This window comes from Crocuta crocuta, unplaced genomic scaffold (assembly GCF_008692635.1).
Source record: "Crocuta crocuta isolate KB4526 unplaced genomic scaffold, BGI_CrCroc_1.0 scaffold16, whole genome shotgun sequence".
NCBI classification, from domain to species: domain Eukaryota; kingdom Metazoa; phylum Chordata; class Mammalia; order Carnivora; family Hyaenidae; genus Crocuta; species Crocuta crocuta.
The window spans coordinates 6,769,440-6,788,343 of NW_027531893.1; the positions used below are offsets into that span (position 1 = coordinate 6,769,440).

The window sequence follows — 18,904 nt, forward strand, 5'->3', positions numbered from 1 at the left end:
CCGGCTCATGCTGTGTCTGTCTCTCTCTTTCAAAAATAAATAATAAACATGAAAAATTAAAAAAAAAACAAAACACAGACACTTAGTTCTCTCAGGTCTGGAGGCTACTTGTCCAGGATCAGGGCACCAGCACGATCAGGCTCTGTGAGAACCTTCTTCGGGGCTGCAGACTGCTGACTTCTCAGTGCATCCTCATGGCAGAGAGAGAGCCCAAGGAAGCTCTGTGGGGTCCCCTTTATAAAGGCACTAATTCCATTCATGAGAGCTCCACCCTCACGACCTACTTATGCCCCAGAGACCCCGCCTCCTCATACCTTCACGTGGGAACCTACACCGTAAATTCGAGGTTGAAACCACCTATCTCTCTAGGTGAACTACTATGATTCACTGTCCAAACCAACATCTATAACCCATTATTTCCCTTTTCCCCTAGACTGCCAGGAGGCTCAAAATTAAATGTCGTATTTACTCATCACTAGTTTTCTCTTTTCTGCTCTGTGATTTTATTGTTGCTGCTGTTTCCTATCTTCCATTTGCTGGCCCTATTTTCTCATTTCATCCATCACTGGTATTGCAGATGACTTCATACAGGTTAACCGCAAAAGCTACATAAAAGATATTCCCTCTAATACTTGCTTTATGTTGGACTTAACAGATAAGCATGCCTTTTAGATACATAACAAGCATAATTTTGATGAGCAGCAGACAACCAGCAAATATCTGTTGAGCACTGACTATGAGACAGGCATCGAGCTGGGTCCTGTGCATACAAAGAAGAAAAGAAGATGGTGCCTTCATTCAAGGAACTCATTGTCCCCCACGAAGCAGACATGATTACAGCCTAGTGAGGGTACCGGCCATGATGGAGGTGTGTCCTGGGTGCCATGGGAGAAGGGAAACGTCAGGCTTCCTGGAGAAGTTGGGGAGAGGTTTCCTGGAAGGCGTGATATGTGAGCGGGGTATTAGCGGATATATAGGAGTTCGCCGTTTGGAAAGATGGTGCTCTGAACTTCAAGAACGTCAAGTGATTTGATGTGGCTGGAACTTCACACGTGGAATGTGGGGTTGGTAGACACACGGCGCGTTAAGAAGAAGAAGGCTAGGTCATGAAACTCTTGGGGGCAGACGTTGGCTGCTAAGTTTCAAGCTTATCCGGCAGCCCCTGGTCTATAATAACTGTTTTGCGTATGGGGACTCCATTTCGATGTTTAGAAATTTCATGGTAGTGGTTTCAGCGCAAATTGTCTGAGAAAACCCATCACAGCAAAAGTTATGGTAAGTTCAGCGATGCGTTTAAATTAATTTGTACTTTGTTCAGCCCAATCAAACCTACCGACATTTGAAAAATAGCTGCACCCGGCGAAACATACGCTGTTCTCCTCATTGCTGTAAATAAAGTATGACTGTCTAGTCCGCGTAGTTACTCTTCTCCCCAACATCTTGGGTTGTGAGGCTCGGCATTGAAGCATGGTCTCTGCCCCACGTCCTTCCACACCCTTCTCTTCTTTTTCTGATTGTTTTTCTCGGTCCTCAGTGTTCTCAGACAATAATCTATTGTTGTCAGGTTACAGGCTGAGGGGTCTGTCTACTTGGGTGTCTTCAACGGCACACCCCGGGGGCTGAGTAAATCAGATTGCTGGGCCATACTCCCAGCAACGGGAGTTTTTGATTCAGTGGGTCTGGGGTGGGGCCCGAGAATTTTCATTTCTAACAAATTCCGCACCCATGCTGACCCAGCTGGTCCAAGGACCACACTTTGAGAAGCACTGATTTACATCAACTCTCTTCAGCTTCATGAACAGTTTGTCTATGGGCTTATGGATTTCTCACATATGTTCACCTTTCTTAAACTTTCCCAACCCTTGGCTTCATGGAGAAATGCTCACAATATAGAAAAATAATCAGGGGCACCTGGATGGCTCAGTCAGTTAAGCATCCGACTTCGGCTCAGGTCATGATCTCATGGTTTGTGGGTTCGAGCCCTGCGTCGGGCTCTGTGCTGACAGCTCAGAGCCTGGAGCCTGTTTTGGATTCTGTGTCTCCCTCTCTCTCTGACCCTCCCCTGCTCATGCTGTCTCTCTCTCTCTCTCAGAAATAAGTAAAAAACATTAATATTAAAAAAGAAAAAGAATCAGATGGGGGAATAAATGTCTAGAAATAACGCAGGACTCTGACACCTGCGTGACGTCTAAGATGGATGGTCCCACACATTCTCAACTCATTTCAAGCCGGTTTGATCCTCATAACCCCTCCCCCTCCATCACCTGTCATCACGTGTAAATATTTTTCACGTGAGAGCCACGACTTGGTATAGTTACGTATTCGCTATGAGAAACTGAACATGCGAACAGACAGTGGCCAGACCGGATGTAGAAGATAGAATTGTGACCCACCCTCTGCAGCCACCAGCCCAGGAAACCAACCCACTGTCTACACTAACGCCAGCCCAGGAGGCCGGGCTGCTTTCTGAAAGTCAGACTGTAGGAAGCAAAGCCACTGTCTCTAGCAACCAGTCCAGAAAGCCAGACTTTTGTTAACAGTGGGCTCCAAATGAGCAGGATTCCATCAATCACTGCCAGCTCCCCCCATTTTTGTCCCTTCTGCCAACTGGGGACCAACCGGAGAAAGCCAAACACACACCCCTAACCAATCCCATAAGACGTCTCTACTTCCAGTGAGTCCACAGCCAGCCTCCCCGAGCCAACCCTCCCTTATGCCTCCCACGGCTCTCCTTCTCTGCCGGCCTCGGCGCCTCGGCCAGCATGCAGGGGAGTCAGCCCCCGCTGCCTGCGTCTTGGCAAACTCTGAATAAATAGCCTTTGCCTGTTCTCATTTGGTTGGTCTTTGTTTATTTCCAGGTAGCTGAAGGACCCAGAAGGAAGCCACAGCCAGCTGAACCTTGGGGAGACGTGAGCATTTCATGAAAAGACCCAATAGGGTATTTATGCAGTCTGCATACAATAGTTGCCGCATGTATGTATTCTCAGGTCACGTATGTATTCCATAATTAGGTAAAAGGACTGTGTGATCTCGGTGATAGTAGCAGGTGCTGTAGGCTAGAGGGAGCCCCCTAGGAACTGGTGATCTGGGACACCCCCTGACCCCCTAGGAACTGGTGAGCTGGGACACCCCCTGACCCCCTAGGAACTGGTGAGCTGGGACTCCCCCGACCCCCTAGGAACTGGTGAGCTGGGACACCCCCTGACCCCCTAGGAACTGGTGAGCTGGGACACCCCCTGATCTGGGCATTAAACACAGCGTCCCAGCAGCTCTGTGGAGGACGGGGAGTAAGGAAAGACAGAACTCGCCGGGCTTCCTTTACGTGGACCCGACGGGAGCTCTGGACCAGATCCTGCCCCGTGGCGGAGCCGTTCCTTGTCCCGCTGCTTTCCTTCCTGGTCAGGAAGGGTCGTGGCATCATTGTCCCAGGCAGGCCCTTGCGTGGCCTTAGGGGTGAAGCTGCAGCAGCGGCAGGCCACAGTCAAGGCCACAGTCACGGTTACGTAATTAGCAAGATAGACTTCCTTCAGGAAGCCGAGGGGCACGCTCACAGCTGAGGATCCCCTCCTAATCGCCGGGCGTGGGGGACCCGTATTCCCTTTGCTGGGCCTGTGGCTCGCTCTTTTCACCTCCAACATCTGGCCCTGCTGGAGCCATGGAAACAATTCCTGGTCTGGGTAAGACAAACCCCAGGAATGAGACTCTGGCCAGAACATTTGGCCAGAATTTTTCAATTTCATGAGGAAAGGGAGATGCAGGCCCCGCAGTCCCGGAGCTGCTGCAAGCACGACCCCCAGAAAACCCTGGTCTTTCTGAGTCAGTCAGACGTCCCGAGTCTGAGCCGAGCCCCCGCGCTTAGCAGCAGCGGGACCCTGACTGTGCAAGCGCCTTCCCCTCTCTGCCCCTCCCCCTCCCCCTTTGTAAAAAGGGCACAGTGTGAGCGTCTGCCTCTCAGCGTCGTAGTGTGAAAAGACGCATTTGAAGGGCTTGGCCGTATGCCCAACCCACAGCAAACGCTGGCAATTTTAACACCCACTCCTCCAGCGCCAGTGACACTTAAGAGGGTGTCCTGGGGGCAAAACCTGCACCCCCCCAGCGCCTGCCCCTTAGACCCGTGCAGCCGGATGGCCGTGCTTCACGGCCTTTTATTCACTGTCACCTTCTGTGACTCTTCTTCCTCATTTCCACCCTCACCCATGACATTGTAATTGTAAGGCCACAAGTCTAAACGTCTAAACCAAACTGACTCCNGCAAACGCTGGCAATTTTAACACCCACTCCTCCAGCGCCAGTGACACTTAGAGTGTGTCCTGGGGGCAAAACCTGCACCCCCCCCAGCGCCTGCCCCTTAGACCCGTGCAGCCGGACGGCCGTGCTTCACGGCCTTTTATTCACTGTCACCTTCTGTGACTCTTCTTCCTCATTTCCACCCTCANTAACCCATGAAATTTTGAATGTATACTGCATAGATACCTAGACAGAGATAGAAACAGATATAGATACAAATGCAGATACAGACACAGGTATAGATACAGATATAGACACAGATACAGATACAGGATATAGGTATAAATACAGATACAGACACAGATATAGGTATAGATACAAATATAGATATAGATATAGATATAGATACAGACACAGACACAGATAAAGATTCAGATATAAATATAGGTATAAATATATCTGCTTCTGTACCAGGGCCCTTTGCAGAACCACAAACCAATGGCCATAGCCAAGAGTCAATTTTCTGAGTAAAGATAAAATCTTACCTGCATCTTTTATTCATTGTCCCGCCCATCAGGAAGTGAACAAAGATCCTCTGTATGTATGTGTGTGTGTGTGTGTGTGTATATATATATATATATATACACACACATATATATATACACATATATATATATACACAGTATACACAGGCGCCTGGGTGGCTCAGTCGGTTAAGTGCCCAACTGTAGCTCAGGTCATGATCTCATGGTTTGTGAGTTCGAGCCCCATGTCAGGCTCTGTGCTGACAACCAGCTCAGAGCCTGGAGCTGCTTCAGATTCTGTGTCTCCCTCTCTCTCTGCCCCTCCCCTGCTCTCACTCTGTCTGTCTCTCTCTCAAAAACAAATACATTTTTAAAAATTAAAAATTTAAATTAAAAAAAAAAGCGTAAAAAGCCAAGGCCTTCCTAGTGGCCAAAGCAAAGAGGGAAACCGTGTGAGCTGCACGATTCCCAGTTTCCTTGGATAACAGTCCACTAAACAGATATGGGGCCTCCCGCATGAAGACCCACGTACCACTCAGTGAGAAAAACGGTTGTAACTGCTAAAATCTAGAACCACGCAAACATCCTGGGGGCGGGGGGGCAGGGGGGATAAATCGCGCCCCACCCCTGCCCTAGAACACCGCCTGCATGTGGAAAGTTCCAGTGTTGGTGCACCCGGGGGCGGAGCCCCACATGTGGTCTTGCTGAGGGAAGAGAGGCCAGTCCCCAGCCAGTACCTGCTGTGGAATTCCTCCTGTGTAATGTTCTCAAAATGACAAAACTCTGAGACAGAGAACGCACACGTGGCGGCCAGGCACCCGTCCTGGGTGGCCCTGGGCGCACAGCCACAGCTGGGTGACAGAAGGGGGCTCCTCCGCGGGGATGGAGAATTCTGTATCTCGGCTATAGTGGTGGGTGCGTGAGTCTATATGTGGGAGAAAATTGCACAGAGCTGCACACACACACACACACACACACACACAGTAGGTCTGCAGTCTGTACAGCTACATGGGATGTCACCCCTACGGAAGCTTCCAGTAAAGTTGAGGGGATGCTGCGTCCTTTTTTTTCTTTTCCCAAGTTCCTGGGAGCCTATACCTCTTCCCAGATACAAAGGAAAAGAAGCCAGTGGCTCTTACGAACCGTCCCACGTGCTCCCCGAGCTCTGCAGTCGGAGCCCCGGCCTTGCTGGGTGAGCGCGCCCTCCCCGCCCTCCTCCAGCCCGATCCGCGGGATGCATGGGCGTGAGCAGCTCCCGGGCAGACTGAGCTGTGGTTCTGAAGCCTCTTTGATCCCGCACTTTGGGCCTGTTACCACTTAAGCTGCCTGTGTTTAAACTCTCCCTGAGTGATCTCCAGCCTTTCATCCAGGCCCTTTGATGACTCCATGCTGGTCACTTGCTAATCCGGCTGAGGCTCCCGCTTCCCACCAGGTTTTCTTCCGCCTTCGTGTCGTCTCCTTTGTGGCTGACCCTTCCCTAGCCCAGGGCCAGGATGCAGAGGGCCTGGGAGCCGCAGGGGTGCTGACGGCTGCTGTTTCATCCCTCCGGGCTGGAGGCGCTGAGCTGACCCCGGGGCATCCGCTCGCTGATGCCGCTTTCCAAACCGAGACCTGTGACTCGATGGGCATCACTGCAGAATCCTTTGAAATCGGAGTTCCGGAAAAACCGTGACAGGTGGTCCCTCCTGAGGGCGTCGGTGGCCAGGGTTTAGTGGACCAGCCGGTGGGGGCCAAGCCCGTTCTGCCACCAGGTCCCCCATCAAGCCTCTCCTCCTCCCCTCCTGTGCTCCAGGCGTCTGAGATCCCGGCTGGAAAGGGATTTGCAGACGGGACAGCACTTTGCGAATGAAACGTAAGTGGTATTCTCCTCATTTGAACTGGTTCTCCTCCAAGACCACTTTTGGGTTGCTGCGGTCCCCATTCCGCCCGTGCAGTCTGTCATCAGACACACCGAAGGCTGCCCCACCTAGAGGCCGGGAGGCGAGCGAACCCTGGGGCGGCTATTACCAGGCAGACTCCTGGGACCAGAGAAGTCCTCAGGTCATAGACGCTTGTGGCAAAATCCATCAGCACATAAAGGCTAATGGCGTGGCCCAGAGCAGGCGGTAAATGGTAAATGTCCTATTCCACAGCCTAACTCTGTTTACCCTCCCCAAGGCTGAGGGGCTTAGCACAGTCCTGACGTTCACTGTGCTCGCAAATCTCCCAGCAGGGAGGCTTGGTGCCGACATTGAGTCTCTCTCTCTGCTCAGCCTCAGCGGGGGCAGCCTGAAGGTGGGTTCTGGAATCATGTGAAAGCTGCTCACTCCCACGTCCCGCGGGCGGTGGTCAGCGTGGCCTCTCCGTGAGGCTGCTTGGGCTCCCTCACGCCACGGTGACTCGCGGTCCCCAAGGGCGGGGATCCAGACGGAAGCCGTGTCGCCTCTTACAGCCTAGCCTCAGAGGTCGGGCAGCCACACTGCTGGCACCTGTTGGGTAGAGGCAGATCACAAAGGCCAGCCCACGGTCAAGAGAAGAGGAATCAGACCCCACCTTTTCTAGGGGGAGGGTCAGAGAATCTGCAGATGTATTTTAAAACCACTGCACTATGTGTGTCATTTCCATTTTATAAATACAGAACATCTCCTCTAGGCCAAGTACATTGCTAGATACAAGGGAGACAGAATTGGCAATTCACTTGGAAGAGAGATTTAAAAAATAACTCTGGAATCAAACTGTGTGGGCTCTACTTCTAGAGCCAACTAGAATTTCCTAATTTGCATGCATCTTGCATGAACCTTTGATTAATACCCATCTCGGAAATGCCTGCATTGTTCAAGAACGCTTTTGTGCACCGGGTCATCACGTATGGTTGGGCAGGTTGGGCACTGCCCAAGGCACCCCTCCAGACAGCCAGGGTGAGGGTGAATTCTGAACTGCACCTGCTCACCAGACTACGTGCTCTGGGGCAGGGCTGGTTCGCAGAAGGACCTTTCTTGTTCCCACCTGCGAAGTCAAGTGTCCCTACCTGGAGGGGCGCCTTTTGCTAATTTACACAAAGGTTCCTTATGAGCCGGGGCTTACATGGGCCGATGGTGGCCTTGTTTATAGAAGCACATTCCTCAGTGAAACTTAAAGACGTGCCTGAAAGGAACACACAGGTGCTGGAAGAATTAGAGAAACTACCTGGTTCGTTAACTATGTTTGTGCATGTGTGTCTTTATCAACAATACCTAGGTGGATATAGAGACCAGAAAAAAATGCACCAAAATTTTAAGAGGTGTCATCCTGAGTGTGGAACTATGGGATTTTCTACAATGAACATATGTCACATTCGAGAAGAAAAATAATGAATAATATATTTAGATGGATGGATGGATGGATAGATGGATGGATAGATAGATAGATAGATAGATAGATAGATAGATAGATAGAATGGACAGATAGATGGGATGGATTAAGTACTTAGGTAGGTATGATAGGATGGGTGGATGGATGGATGGATAGATAGATAGATAGATAGATAGATAGATAGATAGATAGATAGACAGATAGAAGACAGATCTGAATCAATCTGTGAACTGCCAAACTGTCCAGGGTCTAGAGCAGAAAAATGCCCCTGGGATGGGATTTGGTCCTAGTTCTGATATCTGATACCTTGATTTGTGAATCTGAGTGAATTATTCCCTTTCTCTGTGCCTCAGTTTATTCATCTGTGAGCAAGTGACCAGCACCCCCAACTCTTGCTCCGAAAAGATCCAACAGCTCAACCCAGATCTCAGAAGGAAGCCCTAAGGTGTGATGGAAACAGGAAGGACATTCTCAGCCCAAATACCCCCAGAGGAAGCGTGGGTCCAGCAGGCGGCCCGCCAGGGCCAGAACCCGGGTGGGACAGGCGAGGCGCTCCCCTAGGGACAAATGTGAAGGGTTTGACCCTGTTCGTGTGCCGCCTGTGAATCTTCCTTCGAGTGTTTGGGCCCCACCATCACATGAGGGTGTGTCATTTGAAGAAGGTACCCAGCGCTCTGCCCGGGAAGGAGGCTCGCGTGCCGGGTGACTCATCCTCAAGGGAATTCCAGGGAGCTGCCAGGAGAAGCCCAGGGCAGACGACAGTGACCTCCAGCTGAGCACAGGCGGATGCCATCTGTCAGCCTGATCCAAGTGCCCAACCCGCCGGCTGTCCCCTGCTCTGCGGGGACCCAGGGCCCTGTCTTCCACCACCAGTGCCCCTACATTTCTGGTTTCTCGCTGTCTCGCTTCTGTTTTTCCTGCCGCTCCTGTCTCTGCAGGGGGGTCTCTCCTGCCCGTCTCCGCGTCAGCTCCATCTCCTCCACGGCCTTCTCCCCACCCCTCTGTCTGTCTCTGTCACTGTGTTTCTGCAATTCTCAGGTGTCCTCCGTGCATGAGAGTGCATGTGCTCCTGTGTGCACCTGCGCGTGCGCGTGAGTGTGCATGTGTGTTTCCGTGTCTCCCGCCTCCACCCCACACACACACATGCTCCACGTGATCCAGAGGGGACCTAGCCCATAACTATTTGACAAAGCACGGGCTGTTGTAACCAGGCAGAGATGACCAGTCTGCCTCCAACCTTCATGGAGACCTAACACCCGTGACCCAGTGGTTGGGTGTCATGTGCTGGGGACATGACAGTGGAAATTCACTTGGGGTGAAGCAGAGCCCGTGGATCGCTCCCCGTTTTACTGTAAGTGGATCGACGGTGTTGAAGGGAGGACGGGGGTGAGAAGCCCGGTGTCGGAGGGAGGGAGGGAGGGGTGATGACGCTGGGGCGGGGTCTCGACTCACCCTGGATCCGTCACCTGCGCAGTACCCCCAGGCACGTGCTTCTCTGCTCCTGAGGCTCCCCATCTGCAAAATGGGGCTGCCGATGCCTGTGCTGCCCGCTTCCGGGCTCCCCAGGGTGAGAAGTCCGAGGCCCAGGTGTTAGAAATGTGGTTTCCCTGCGTCCCTGGATGGTGCTGATGTGGAGGTGGGGCTGAGAACCACAGGCGTGGGGCCTGTGCACTCCCTCACCTAGAAAGGTCTCATTGCCTCAAAATAGACTCAGGATGGAATGGAATAGGGCAGGACAGAACCAGACAGAATGGAATCGCAAAGCCCACTTATCATCGGCACCTCCTCGCTGTGGGCCCCCTCCCCCCCTCCTCTTCATCCCCTCTGCCTACATAGCTCCTGCCCCCAGTCACCTCCTACACCCCCCCTCCACGCTCCTTCTTCCTTCCCTTCAAACACATGAGCGTGTTTCCACCTCAGAGCCTTTGCACTTGCTGTCACCTGCCTGGTCGCCGTTTCCCCACATGGCAGCTTCCTCGCTTAGGTCTCAGCACCACCTCGTCCCGAAGGCCCTTCTGGGCGTCCTTCCTAGAGTAACTTCATTCTTGGCCACCCCCTAGCTCATGACCCTGCTTTATTTTCTTCATAACCCTAATACTACCTGAATTTCTCGTGTGTATCCTTGGTTCGTGTGTGTGTCGTCCATTTCCATGTAAGCCAGTCAGGCCAGGGATCTTGTCATTCACCTGCAATCATGTGTCCCCAGGCCCCACGAACAGTTCTTGACACATCGTAGGAGCTGGGCAAGTGTTTACAGAATGGATGAGATTCTTTCCAACTAGTTCCTTGAGAACACACGTGCTTTCTGTTGTGACGACTCATTTCTGTGCCCGTAGCGGGTTCCTCAAGCTCAGCACACCTGACACGTGGGACGAGGTAATTCTCCGCCGTGGGGGCTGCCCCGTGCACTGAAGGATGCTTAGCCGCGTCCCTGGCCTCTGGCCACTGGATGCCAGGGGCACTCATCCCCAGCTGTGACAACCAAAAATGTCTGTGGCCATTGCCAGTGTCCAAGGTGGGCAGGAGATGGTGAATCGCCCCAGCGGAGAGAATCAGGTCCCTCCCTGGATGCAGTTCCACAACATAACCACCAGGTGGCAGCAAAGACCGCGGTCTCACTAGCATGGTTTCCCTCCCTTTGAGAAAATTTTTCGTTTGTCTCCGTGCTTACGTAACTGATTTTGCATCTCGGCTCGCTCCCTCTTCCCGTAGGGCCCTGTGAGCTCTCCGCTCAGTTTGCACTTTTCCAGACTAAGAGGGGAGGCAGCGGCAATGTCCTGAGGCCACCAGCAGACAGCAGTCATCCTGGAATCAGGCAGGTCTCATTTCCATCCCTTTCTGTTTGTGCCCCCGGGCCAGTTAACTTAGGCTGTCTGTGCCTCAGTTTCCTCTTCTGTACCCAGCCTCGCTTGTCTCCATAGTCCTCACCACTGATCACCTGTTTTGCACGCCTCCCTCCTCAATCATGCGGCAGCTCAGAGGGCGAGGGCCCCCAGTGTTTGTTGAGTGACTGACTGACGGCATGTAGAACAGTGCCGGTGCATAAGTCCTCGGTGAGTGTCAGCTGTGATGACGCTCGTGCCGTGGTGAGCAGGGGAGGTCATCGTGAAGTGATGTCATACAAGGATGGTGATGTCGTGGCAGGGGTGATGGTGTCACGGTGAGGACAATGGCATCACGATGTTGACAATGGAATTGTCATCTTATGGCCCCCATCCTTCAGCACTTACCTAGGGACTTTCTTGATCTTGCAAGAACAGGTTCAAAGCCTGTGCACTGGAATCATCCAGAGAGTTCTCCAGCCCTAGGTACCGTCACAGCCAGGACGCAGCCCAGGGCTCAGGGCTTCTTAAAGACGCCGGGGGATTCTGACGCGCAGGAAGGTGGCACTCACCCCTGCCACTCAGCACGCCCTCCAGATCTGTGTCACACAGAGCGATCCTGGACACACAGTGTCCACATCACCCGGGGGCTGGTCAGCAGTGCGAATTCTCGGGCCGCCAGGGCCCCTGACCGACTCACTCAGCCCCTGGGGAGGGCACCCGCCACGTGGGTTTGGACACCCCGAAGAGTGTCACACAGTCGGTGTGAGCAGAGCCGCCCCAGGGGACTCGGATATGTGGACAGTGTGGACACCCCCATTCCCATGGGCCGGAATACCGGGATGAAAGGAGGGATGGAATGTTCTGGGGGCGGGGGCAGGGACGCAAGGGGTCCCTGAAGGTCGCCCCATCAGCTAACCCCATGGGGACCTTTCAGTTCACGTCTCAGACCTACCCCCACCGCGTTCACTGAACGGGCCCGCGTCACCCCCAGACTCGTTTCCCCACGGGAGCCAGTCTTCCCGGGGAGCCCTCGATGCCAACAGGGCCGAGCAGGTGGCACCATCCCCAGACCCACTAAGGCCACACGCAGCTACTGCTGTGTCGATGAACGAGAGCCGGCAGAGTGTCGCCAGGGCCCCACCCGTGGGGGACATCACACCTTGGGGAGAAGCCCACGTGAGGGGGTGGGGGGGAGACTCCCTGCTGGAGGCGCCTTAGGGTGCGGCACTGCCTCAGGGGCCTGCTCGGTGCTTAATCTCCAGCGAGGACCGAGATGTGCTGGAGCCCAGAGCCCAGCGCGTGTGGCCTTCGCCCCCGTGGGCCTGCGGCCAGGGAGCGGGCTCAGTCAACACCCTCACGTGGAAACCGCCCCTACCCCGGGCACTGGGAGCGCAGACTAAGTCAGGACACAGTCCGCGAGTTGTTCCTGTGTCTTTGAGGCCACGGCTCCCCACCGAGTGTGAACGTGCGTGCGGGTCATTCTTCCCCCTCCGGCCGCCCGCCAACTCCCCCTTCCTGTGAACCCCCAGCCTGCTGAGCGCTCCCCCGGCCACCCGAGAGCGAGTCGGTGGTTCTCCCACGACAACGGTGAAGTGACCCACAAGGGGGCCAGCGCCCCGGCGCCCGGGGGGTCGGGGACGACGTTTCTGCCCTGAGGTTTCAGCGCAGAGCCCGGATCCCTGAGAACCTCTGCTCCGAGTAGGCCCTGCGCGTCTGACTCCAGGACCCGGGCCGGGCGGGAGCACCTGGCTGGGCCCCGGGGACAGCTGCCCTCCCGCCGGGGTGCAGGCTCTGCGGCCGGCGCGCTGGGCCAGCCCCGGGGAGAGGAACCCCCCCCCCGAGTCCTCAGCAAAGAAGGGGGGCTGATCCAGCGGGCGGGGTGGGGCGAGGATTGAAATGAAGGGAGAGGAGACCACGGAGGCTGCAGAGCTCTGGTTACAGTGCAGGCGCTGTTTTTGTCATTGCAGGTGACACGGGCTCTGCACCCCGCGGACACACGTGGGCGGGACACACGGACAGGGCNGGCTTCACAGCACCCCCAGCCCTCCGTCACTGCCCGGCGCAGCTCCGCATTTGTGAGCCCGCTCGGCCCTTGTCCGTCCCCCCGACCCCCGCGGCTGTGCGTTCCGGNGGCACCTACCTCCAAGGAGGAAGACGGCCCCCGCCAGCAGCAGCAGCAGGACGGGCACGCGGAGCAGGAAGCTCAGACACCCCGCCATCCCCCCGAAAACCATCAGGAGCAGGCTGAGCGGCAGCAGGATCACGAAGGTCCCGTGCATGGCTGGGGAGACAGGGGGCAGGGGTCACCGCCCCGCGGCCGGTCAGCAAACCCCGGGCGCCGCCCACGGCCCAGCCCGGCTGCAGGGAGGGGAAGGCGGCNCCCCCCCCACGGCTGAGGAGTGGCCCCCGTAGACATGATGGGAGAGGGACTCACGCCGCCGGGGTCACTGATGCGCAGAATCTAAAGCACAAAACAAGCGAACGAGAAAACCGAAAACAGACACTCTCGTGCCCAGAACTGGCGGCCGCCCGAAAAAGGGGGGGCGGGGAACGGGTGACGTCACATAAAGGTGTGACATAAAGGAGTCACCGCGCGGGGGCTGCAGCCAGCGCTGTGACAGCGTCGTGTGGGGACAGACGGGGACTGTGCCTGTCGGGATGAGCACTGCGTCTGAGGCGCAGGATCCTCGGATCCCTGTGTTGTACCCCCGAAACTGACATTTTTAAAATTTTATTTATTTTGCCTATAATTGTTTCTAAGTTTCTCTATTTTGAGGGGGAGGGGCGGAGAGAGAGGGAGAGAGAATCCCAAGCAGGCTCCACGCCTCCGGTGAGGAGCCCAACGCGGGGCTCGAACCCAAGAACCAAGAGACGAGGAGCTGAGCCGAAGTCCGACCGAGCCCCCCGGTGGCACGAGCGGCCGTCCTAGCGCCCCCTGCCGGCCGGCATCGCCGTGTTCGCTCGCTCAGCGCGTGTGCTGAGCACAGACTCCGGGCGGGCGCCTCCTAGTGAGTAGGCTCAGCGGCCAAGGGACCAGACAGTGACGAAGCTGACAGACNGGGGGGGGGGGGCGGAGGCCGGGACACGTGGGGGACACCTGGCATCTCAGGATCCCAAGACCTAATCATTCGCCACCATTTTGGCTCTGCGCTTCCTGGCAGCCAAAGGAAAAAGGGAAAGAGTTGCAAAGTTCTTTTTCACAGGTCATTCATTTACCAAATATTTATTAACCATTTATCACGAGCTGGGCGCTAAGCCTCCTTTAATCCTTTTGGCAGCAAGGAAAGTATGAAAATAAATACTTCATTCTCGCTCTTCAGAGCACGCTAAGCTCATTTCTTGTACAAAGTCTTTCCTTACATCTATGTCCACAGTCTGCTCTGTGCCCCCTCGGCTCCCCACAGTCACGCTATCCTGGCATGTGTTACTTAATGCTGAAGTCCTCTCACTCACTCTTCTGTGTCACCAGTTAAGCTGTGGGTTCCTTGCACAAGTTCATCTTGCACGATCGTATCCCTGATGGGTTCTCAAGAGACGGTGAGTGCCTAACCGGTTGTTGACTGAACTAATTAATGGAGAGCTAGATGGTGTTTCTCTAAAGCAAGAACATAGGGAAGTTTCTAAGAAATAAAAAAAGAAAACAAGAAGCTTCAGAGGTGACCTCACAGTGGTTAAAACTATGTACCTCAGCAGATACTCCGCATTTGAATTCAGGCTCTGACTCTGAGGCCACGGGCACGTCCCTAACCTCCGCGGAGCCCCACCTCCTCCTCAGGGAAGGAGGCAGTAATTCGTGGCTCACAGTACTCCGATTCGGATGGTGTGCGTAAAAACGACGGGGCAGCGCAGGCAGGCGTGAAGGGTACGGTACCGTGTCCTGTAGCATAAGTACTAGATAGACCATGACCTTGCCAGTAATAACATTGATGGAGATAGTCATCCAGTCCGACACCCACCATGACCAGATCACTTTCTCTTCACCCTTCTAAACGCTCCCGACCTGGGCGAGTCCAGGAAACAAGACCGAGCTCCCTCCCTCCTTCCATCCTTCCTTCCTTGAGGAAGAGTCTTGGGCCAGAGCCTGGTCGATCTGTGCCCGTGAATGGCACTGCCTCCAGACTATGGCTGGGAAATGAAATGCTTTCTCATTTAGAAATTAATGAGGTTTCCTGGAGCGAGTTCAGCCCGGCGGCACCGTGTGAGAGTTTCCCCAGGCGCGCCGCAAGCTGACTTGATGTACACGTTCAATTAAATGTCTGGGTGAGAACAGGCTTCCCGGGGGGAGAGTTCTGAAATCTCCTGCTCAAGTTTGGCTTAGCTTCTAGTGAGGTGTGAGTGTGTGTCTATGAGTGTGTGTGTGTGAGTGTGTATGTGCGCGTGTCGTACTCTTGGCTATTTCCAGACCCACGGACGTCAGGCATGAATACTGATTCTGAGTTCCGTTCTCCTTAGAAATGTATCTGCTTCTGGGGCGCCTGGGTGGCTCAGTCGGTTGAGCGTCCGATTTCGGCTCAGGTCATGATCTTGCAGTCTGCGGGTTCAAGCCCCTCATCGGGCTCTGTGCTGACAGCTCAGAGCCTGGAGCTGCTTCGGATTCTGTGTCTCTTTCTCTGCCCTTCCCCTGCTCACGCTCTGTCTCACTCTCAAAAATAAATGAACATTAAAAACTTTTTTAATAAATAAAGAAGAAGAAAAAAGAACCACTTTCTATGCTGCTTCTAGAAACACGGGCCTTCCGGCTGTCTCTGGAACTCCCTACCCTCAATCCCACCGCACAGCTCTGCTCATGCTAAGCCTCCTGGAAATCTAGGTCTCCGATTCCTTGTGGGAAGAGGCAGCATAGGACGGGGAACTCTGAATCCAGGAAACAGGCGAGGAGCTTCTCTTCTGGCCTCCAATGGCCCTGGGCTTAGCACACCCACGTGGCATGGGAATGAAGTCTCATTCTCAAAGGGTAGCAACTGCCTGGATTCAAATCCCAGACCTACCCATTACTATGCAAAGTTTGATAACTTACCTAACCTCTCTGTGCTTCAGTTTCCTCATTTGAAAAGTGAGGGTGAAAATAAAAGTTCCTGCCTCGTGAGACAGTTGTGAATTGAGTGAGGTGATATGTGCAAAGCACTCTGCACAGCGTCCGGCACGCAGTGACTGTTCCATAAAGATCGGCTGTTTTTCTCACAGTCCTTCACTCCACTGAAAGGCGACCCTGTTTCATTCCCTCGGTTTCACCTACTACTGTTTGAAACTAGCTTACGTTTATTTATTCCTTGGTCCGTGTGTTTATTATCTGCCTCCTGCGCAAGACCCTAAGCTGTGTGTGAGACACACCTGTGTCATCACGCTCTAGCCCCAGCATCTAGCCCAGTGCAAGGAGGAGGGAAATACATATGGATGAAGTAAATAAACAAGTCGCAAGTGATTAGCTCCATTTTACAGATGAGAAGCCTGAGGCTCGGGGAGGCAGTGTGACTTAGAGCAGGGCGAGGAGACATTACTTGAGCTCCGACTACGCGTGGTGTCATTTATGCTGCTTTGCTTCTGTGATTTCCTTCCACCTCAGAGCAGCCCATTCATGGCCCCGGGGGACCTGCCAGAAGGCACACAGCTGGTAAGGCGGGGGCCCTCCTCGGTGATGGGACTGACCCTCCTCATCCCCCGAGCTCCCAGCGGCCCGTCTCCGCCCGGCCAGTCAGCGCATCCCGCCCCCTTGGCCACGATGACTGGCTAGGCCTGGGCTTGTGATCCAATCTGGCCCAACGAGAAGCCTCTTTGGAAGTTTTTGCAGACATTTGGGAAGCAGAGAGGCTCCTTCCGCCACGGTTGCTAACGCGGGAGGGGACTTACTGAAGTCAGGAGCCCAACAGAAGACACGAAGAGAAAACAGAGGAGAAGAAAGACCCGGAGTTGAGCTCTCTGGATCCCAGCACCCTTGAACTTTTCGGTTCCACAGGTGATTGACATTTCACCAAAAGACTCCGGGCTGAGGCAGCTAGATCGGGGCTCTGTTTTTCGACACGGTACGNCAAGCAGCCAAACCCATGTCATCCCAGGAGCTGATCTGGAAGACGAAACATCGAGCAAGGTGGGCTTCCCCCGGGCGCTGGAGTGGTCGGCCTGCTTGGGTTTTCTTGCAGGAAAAAACTCAGGAGTCCTTCCCCAGACGCTGCCACGGAGATTCGTCCAGGAGGCTGACTCGGAGAACACGGCTGCTTTGACAAGTGTCCTGTCTCCTCTATGACCTCAGCGGCAGGCCCTCGAAGGAAAGGAACATCTTCCCATAACCAAAGAGCTTGGCAGAGATTCAAAAATCTTTCTGGGGATAAAGGGAGTCTGAGAAAGGCTGTGCCTGGCGATGGTGTGCAGTGAGCACGCGGTCTGAAAGCGCACCCTGCACTCTTTCCTGGGTGAGGTCACGGTGTAACAGCAGCTCCTACTGAAGGCAGACTTACGGAGCACAGGCACCCCGAGGCTCTTCAAATGCACCCCCCATGCCATCCTCACCATAAAGGCTGCCCACCTACGTGGCCGTGAAGCTGGGGCTTAGACCTGGGTCTGAGAGTGAACAGATGAACAGACTCTGGATGTGAGCTGTGCCTGTGTCTCAAAATGCAGGAGCACACAGGGCTGTTGGTGTTACTCCGTTTCACAAAGAAGCCGACCGGATGCCGACGATAGCTAGCGGGCCAGTTTGCCCAGAGATGTGACAGGCAGGCTAAACACCAGCACCCAGCCCGGCAAAGGGTCAGTACTCCACAGATGGAACCGCATCTAAAAGAGTCTGGAGGGAAGAGTGAAGACTAGTGCTTACTGAGCACCTACTATGTGACCAGCACTTCCGTACATCACAGAGATCTCACAACAACCAGGCACCGTGTGAGGCCCCAGGTAAGGCCAACTTTTTCAGCCAGCTTGTTTATAGAATTCTGACCACACCCCCTTGCGGTTCTGACGTCTGTTTGATAGATGTGGAAACTGAGGCTCAGAGAGGTTAGGACACCTGTCCCAGGAGCACAGAGCATCCTGGTAGCATTCTGGGCTGGCATTTGACACCCATCTCCCCGTCTTCAAGGCCAGGAACTCTTGATTATTCTTGAAACAATGAGAACACATCATCCAAAGACAATCATTAACCCTTTCCCAGTGCTCCACCGGACTTGAAAGAAAGGCTCTGTTTCCCTCACTTATTCATTAATTTATGTTCCATTTGTAACATACTACAATTTGCACTCATTCTCATACCTGCTCAGCAAATCTTGGCTTTGACCCTGCTCTATGCCAGGTTCTGGGCTAAATATTGGGCCATGGCAAGAAAGACATGGTCCCTGCCCTCATGGTCTAACGAGGGAGTCAGACTTTAACTCAAAAAAAAGTCCCAAAACCTGCTCTAGGAGTAGAAGCTGCAAGTCAAGCTGTCAGCACCGGAGCAGGGAGACTTCAGGCAGAGGAAACGTTATGTGCAAAGTCCCAGTGGCAGGAGGGAATTTACCACGCTGTAGCCACAGATGAGTGAGCAAGGAGGAGAAGGGAATTGGAGAGGCACTGGGCAGCCATGCTAGCGACTTGACCTTCATCCCCAAGCCTACCCCAAACTACCCACATTTCTCAAGGTCTGTGGAGCTCAGCCTTCATTTCTTCACCAGATTCTTTCTACGGTACCTCTCTGAGCCTCAGTTTCTTCCCTGGAAAAATGAAGATATAACTCCATCGCGTAGCAGTGCACATTACATAAAAGCATAGATGCAAAGCACTTAGCTCCACGTCTGGTCCACCGTGAGCCTCAGTGAACGAACTGAACTATTACCTTCATTACCCTGGAGGGGGTGGGGGCTGCTGTCTACCTCCAGGTTGCCTTTCTTGAATCATTGCACAAATATTTATGCTACTGTGAAGTGCTTGTTCACACTGAGGAAACAGATGAGGCTGACACCTGATGTGCCTTGGGGTCTATGGGCTCAGATCTGTCTTTTCAGCATTCGGCTCCCCAAGCTGGTTATG

The 18,904-nt window shown here is 54.0% G+C and overlaps 1 long non-coding RNA gene across 1 annotated transcript in view; it reads right to left on the minus strand.

Moving 5' to 3' along the window:
• The window catches only part of LOC144239312 (uncharacterized), a 20,077-nt gene extending 6,645 nt beyond the window's left edge, over nucleotides 1–13,432 (minus strand). The window contains exons 1-2 of the long non-coding RNA XR_013337382.1: nucleotides 13,341–13,432; nucleotides 13,047–13,187 (exon numbers count right to left, since the gene is read on the minus strand). This is a non-coding gene — a long non-coding RNA (uncharacterized LOC144239312). The remainder of the gene's footprint in view (nucleotides 1–13,046; nucleotides 13,188–13,340) is intronic.
• Nucleotides 13,433–18,904: the final 5,472 nt, after the last annotated feature.